Raw genomic sequence first — 6,588 nt, forward strand, 5'->3', positions numbered from 1 at the left:
AAAAACATGCTTCTCTCGCGAAGAAAAATTGATAAATCTGCGTAACTACTGATTTGATCGTATTTATCGTTAATGCAATCTGAATTTCTTATTCCATGAGCGTATCTGACACGCCATAATACATGACATGAAATTAAACGCGTCGACGATATCGTGGTCGGTTTTAATGCACAAAACTGCATAACGTTGCTGGGAGCTCTTTCGATAATAGCGTTCAGTGCGTTCGCAAAACGGAACGCCGGCCAATAAATAATAAGGGAGTACAAGAGATCGGTCGTGCGCGCGTGACCGTCGATAAAATAATAATTACCGTCGACAATGCGCCCGAACAAATTGCCCGTTAATTTTTGCCGATAAACATTCGTAAGCCCCGTAGAGGCGAAAACCGTATGCACGCGACGCGTAAATAATAGCCAAAATGCGATCACCAAAATCGTTCCCCCAAAACCCGCGCGGAAGGGCGCGGTTTGCGTTCGCTGGTGCGTGTCGCGTGTGTATATGCGAGCGGGGTGAACTGGGAGGAAGGGGCGGTTAGCCTCCGCATAAATATCAACGCATAATAATTTTGGATGGTTATTAGCGATAATAAAATCCCAATTTATCGAACGGCAACCCTCCCACCCCCCCCCTCTCGCCATCCGCGCGGCCTTCGCGATTTATAATCTGCCCACCCAGTGCTTCGTCACGATCGCGCGCTGCACCGAAACAATGCGCCGATGTTTATCGACAATGGGAAGAATTTATTTTCGCCGCGATTGGCCACACAGTAGTTTTCCTCAAGCTCTTAGATGAGTTTTCGATATTATTTCCTAAATGTTTTAACATAATCTGTTGCGCATAAAAAGTTTTAATTGAGATGTGTTCTATTTTTTTGTGATTAATTAGTCCGTTTTCTTGATATTGAAGTAATTAACCTTCTGAAGCTGATAGTAGATATATTCACAAAGAAAAAAAATTTGCTATGAATGCTAATCGATCCTATATCATAACGGTAAATTCCATTTGCAAATATACGGATCGTAAATTATTTGCAGGTAACAAATATTTATTCTTTTTTGTACTCGCTACAAAAAATATTTGCAACAAATGTAAAATATTATCAATATAAAAAAATATACAAATACACAAATGCCAAATATTATAAACAGTAACAAATTTCACAGTTAAATTTTGCAATTCTTTTGCGTTCACATTAAATTTTCTTCATGTTGGATTCATTATAATTTTATTTTACATTTGTAAATTCAGATTATTGTTTTAAAATAAACTTTGTATTTATTCTTTTCTATGAGTTATGTCATTTTAATTCCTTAAAAACTATTGAATGCTTTAGTCAAATTAACCTTTAATATATAGATACCTGGGTATCTATATACAATAGAATTTTGAACAATAAAAATTTTTATATTTTTATGAATTTCATTATGATGCTTCAAAAGGCACTCAAAAACCTTACTCATCGAAAAACAAAAAACAATTTTGCAGTTGTCTCGTTTTACTTTTATATTTTTAATGGAAACTTGTACTACATTATTTTTACATTTTTAGCGGAAACGATATTGAAGAGACTAAAAATTTAAATAAATATAGAAAATAATTATGTCGAACCAAAATAATTACACAGAAATTTCAAACACGAACAATGCTGTAAAAAGTTTTGACATTCTAACAATCAGTTTAAACATTTTACATTATTTTAATAATTCAACAAAATTATTTTTAGATTTGTATCTAGCTAAATTCTTAATATAAATACTTCAGTAAAATTGTTTTTCCTGTGCATAAAACACGATAATGAAAAGAAGGAGAATTATATATTAATAAAAGAATTAAATAGATTTCATACTCAGCGTCAGTAATTGTGTTACAGATTTTATCAACTTCGGGAGGTTAAAAGAATCCTTCGTGACCGAGCAAAGTCTCGCGAACAACGATATTCGCAAGTCTGTTTCTGGCATATCATAGTCAAACTAAGATTCTCCACCCCTTCTGACGCATTTGGTTTCTGAATTACACAAAGTCTGCCGTAGACATCCTGTATCTACTGGCACGCAACAGGAATAGACAGGGATAGACACGGTGCGTTATAATGTCACTCGTCAAGTCCAACGGTGTTTCACTGAATTGCGCATATACATAGTTTCCCGTGATGTACGGTGAGATTATGTGACGTACACCTAAAACTCCCTCAATTACACAAAGATTGAATGAATATATATCATATGTAACTCGTCGATTTTGAAATTTAAATTTGAAACAATTGTTCCTTTCGCTTATAATTTCATTAATTAGAAATTCGATCAACAGCGATATCAAAAGTTACCATAACGACAATTTTATAATAAACTTATCCTGTTTGTTATTAAGAGAGAATACGAAGATAAGGAAAATGCTAGAATTAAAAATTATGCAATAATTGCGTAAAAAAATGTCATATTGATACAAATATTGCAGAAAGAATGCTATTTTATGCTTTTGCTAAAGTATCCAAAAATTTAGCTAAATATAGATCTTAAAATAATTTTGTTTAAACTTTCAAAATAATTATTATATAAAACTTAAAGCTGATTGCTAAAATTTTAAAACTTTCTGCAGCATTGCTTATCATGCTTGAAACTCCTATGTAATTATTTTCAAGGTCCAATAAAATTATTTTTAGATTTATATCTAAGCTATATCTAGCTATAAATTTAGATTTCATTATTTCCATGCAAAGTCCAAATAGCAAAACTGGTACAAAAAAAAAAGATAAAAAAAGAATGTAGAAGTTCAAATACAAGCAATATTTATCTATCAGATTTTAGTTAGTTGTTAATTTTAGGATATAAATGCATGTGAGATTAACCTTTGATTACAGTATGGCTCTTTTGAACTCGAACAAACATTTTAGTATTTTTCTATATATAAAAATCTTTTGGACATAACTTTTAACATTCTTATTAAAATCTTTTTTCGTTTACAGATTTGAATCGGAATAATTGAAAACAAATTAATTTATTTACATTAAAATTTGCAGAAGATACAGTGAAAAAAAAGGGTCTAAAAAAAAATCCATAAATTAGGATACTTTTTCCATTGATGTAATCGAAGATTTCTTGAGAGAAAAAAACCGTAAACCAAGTCCTTCGCATATAAAGAGAAAAAAATTAAGTTCTTAATATATAAACTGAAGTAATAAATTTTATATTCTATAATACTCTAATAAACTTATGCTAATAAACGCATCGCTCGAGTACAGCCATCATGTCGTGACCATCTAACGCACGCATCTCTATAATCGATTTTGTTCCATCGAAACGGTCATGAGAAACTTTTGAGAAACGAGCTTTCATGATCGTCTTTTCCTTCCTCTCTCTCTTTCTCTTTCTCACGAATAACTTTCAACGAACGTAAGCTTCGTACATTCTAGCACCCGTCCAGTGCATCAATTTCAACTTTACCCGCCATTTCGAGCCACGCCGTCCCTCCCGCATTCTTAGTCGACGCATTTTCTTCCACTTAACTTTTCCGGCGATAAGGGCGAAGCCCATCGTCGTCCGCGTTGTCGAAGACAGGGGGTTTGGCGAGCCGCCGGGACGCATGCAAAGTAAACTTGTTCTTTAGTTCGTTAGGTCGAGCAGGAGAACGAGCGGAGAGACAGGGGTTGCTTTTCCGCCTTACTTACGGGACTCGAAGGTGAAAAGATAACCTACGAGCATTATTCACCGTGGAAGAGACGAAGTGGTGCAGGCTACGACCGGATGCTGCCTGAAAGCCGAGAAACGAGGGAACGAGATCGTTCGCGTACCATCTTACGCGTTCTCATAGTTTTATCGCGAGCACTTGGTGTTCCTCGTGCCTTTTTACGTCGTTTTGATACTACTTCGAAGTTTCAAAATTTATTCACGCGACGTGAAAAGAAAAGAGAAAATTTTATCGGTGTCTTTTTACGTTTGCATCTTCACGCAAAATTTCGCAAATAATTTCGACAGCTTATTTTGCGATGAATTTTTGCAGGATTTTTCTTTGATAATTATATCAGTCTATCCTCTGGAGATTAAAATCTGTAACACAGTTACAAGTACTGACAATGGATTTCTAAGAATCATTTAATTCATAATTTATATTAATTAAAAGACACTAATTAATAAATTTTTTTAAGAAACCAAAATGACGTAAGTCGTATAAAAAAAATGAATAATAAATATATAAGAATAATCTAAATTTGCAGATGTAATATAAAAAAATTGTTTTATTATATTTTGAACAAAGAGATTTATAATTGAGTAGGTTCAATAGACTCACCGTCAACTCCAGAAGATAAAAATATTTTTTACGAATTCGCGATACAGTTTATAACGTCTTACATGAAGCGAATCTTGATTCTTTCAAATAAGATGTCCCATTTTTGCCCGACGCGAGCATCCGTCGTCGTTACGATCTCGTTAAGGAACGAGTTTTGCACAGCTCATCGCGGGGGCAAAAGAGGATGCCCAAGGGCCAGTCGATGGCCTTCCCTTACGAGGGTGGAGGATGGATTCGAACTCCCAAGGGTGAAATGGCTCATTCCGACGCACTTATCCAACGCGGGCCGTAGATAACCATAGATTAATGGGGCCTGGAGACTCGCTGAACGATAGAAAGAGAAGAGAGGAAAGAGAGAACGATGTAAGCGAACGAGAGGGAATAAGAGAATGAGCGATGGAGCGAGAGAGGGTTTATTTCGGAGAGAAGACGATGAGGTCAAGAATGAAAGAGAAGGTAGATCTATAAGAAGGGGCGTTATACCTTGGCGACCCCGCTGATTTATTGTTTATTGAGAAATATGGCCGTTACCTCGCTCCCGTGGATTAACCTCCTTTTTTTTCGTTCTTAATGTTCGATGGACTTAGACATCAGGCCGTAAAGAAAGCCGGTTCAAACTTCGGATTATCTTTCTACTTAAAGCAGCAAAAAAGTTATGGCGTTCAGAAGATACCTCGTTTACATATCGTGAAAATTACACGGAAAAAATAATCTTGTTAAAAAAAATCTAAAAATGTAGCTACTGAAAATAATTTTATTGGACTATCAAAATAAACATAAGAATCTCAAGTATAATGAGCAATGCTATAAAAACATTCTAGCAACTCTTTTAACATTCTAGCAACTAGCTTGAATACCTTACATAATTATTTTAATAGTCTGACAAAATTATTCTCAGATCTGTTTAATTAAACTTTTAGATATTTAAATACTTCAATAAAATCGCTTTTTCCATGCAGAATTAAAAAAATTTAAGTAAATATAAGATCTCAAAATAATTTTGTTGAACCATCGAAATAATTGCGTAGGATCTCAAACATTGCTGCAAAAAGTTTTGACATTATAGCAATCAATCAAAAACGTTCTATGTTGATTTATTCAAACAAAATTATTTTCAGATTTATATTTAGCTAAATTTTTAAATATTTCAGCAAAATCATATCTTCCGTGTATTCTACGACTTTAAAGAAACTTTTCATCGAAAGAATACGTGAGAACAACAAGAGAAGCTTCCAACCAAGTCGATGGACTTTACTTAATGCAAAACCAACTCACGGAAAGGATTAGGTTTGACTAAGCCTGGTAGCAAGCCTATCTTTCGGCCTCTTGCTTGCTTACTCTATCGTACTAGTTCTCTCTATCGTCTGTCTCTCCGGAGTCTCTCTCCGAGATAGACTCGCGGTGTTCAAGTTATCAAATGCGTCCGGTCAGGAGGAGACATCGCCGGAAGTCAAACAAGCTGCCCTATAGAAGATAAAGCCGTCAGCCGAAGGTAGAGGCTAAGGGATAAGGAAGCTATCAGCTTATTTAGGCTGAAATTCTAAACGAGGTAAAACTTCGCCAACAACTTGCGCAACGTCATAATCCGTCAACATTTGCTCCCAAATAAATCGAGTGGAATTAACGATACATCAATATCTTCATTCAAGGATAGTTTCTTTCTCGCTTTCAAGTAATACGCGGTCTCGTGAATGCTAACGGAATTCGAAGTTTTCAGCAAGCTTCTGCAAGCTAACTCTCTCGACAAGATTGAATAATTAGACTGCGGTCCGTGCAACTTTGAATTATGCGTGTTCACGGCATTGCGCCGGAAGACTGAGGACCCTTGGGGGACCAATTTGTTGATTAAGTCTGCCATAAATTAAGCTACTTGTCTTCTAAAGAGCCTAGAAATGCATTTTTTAGATAACATCTTCATACAAATATTTGTATCAATGCAATGTATCAGATATATATAAATATATTTGCTATTGACAGCTATTGAACGTATGCAGAGTATAATCAAATGCAAGGATGCTAATTTGAAATCAATTAGGAAATTTAATTTTAAACATTAAATCTGTTTTTTTAGCTGAACTTCTTTCCTCTTCAAACTGGAGAAAAAAAGAGAAAAAAAGAGAAAAAATGAAAAAGTTCAGCTAAAAAGAATTATTCTTGAAAACAACGTCTTTAAAAATTTCGAATGCTAATGCATATTTGCTAAGATTTCATCATTAGAATTAAATTAAAAACGAAATTAAGGATTAAATTTCTCTTTTTTTTAAGTTACTATTTTTTCGCTTGATTACATATATATATATATAT

This window comes from Atta colombica, unplaced genomic scaffold, assembly GCF_001594045.1.
Source record: "Atta colombica isolate Treedump-2 unplaced genomic scaffold, Acol1.0 scaffold120, whole genome shotgun sequence".
Taxonomy (NCBI): Eukaryota; Metazoa; Arthropoda; class Insecta; order Hymenoptera; family Formicidae; genus Atta; species Atta colombica.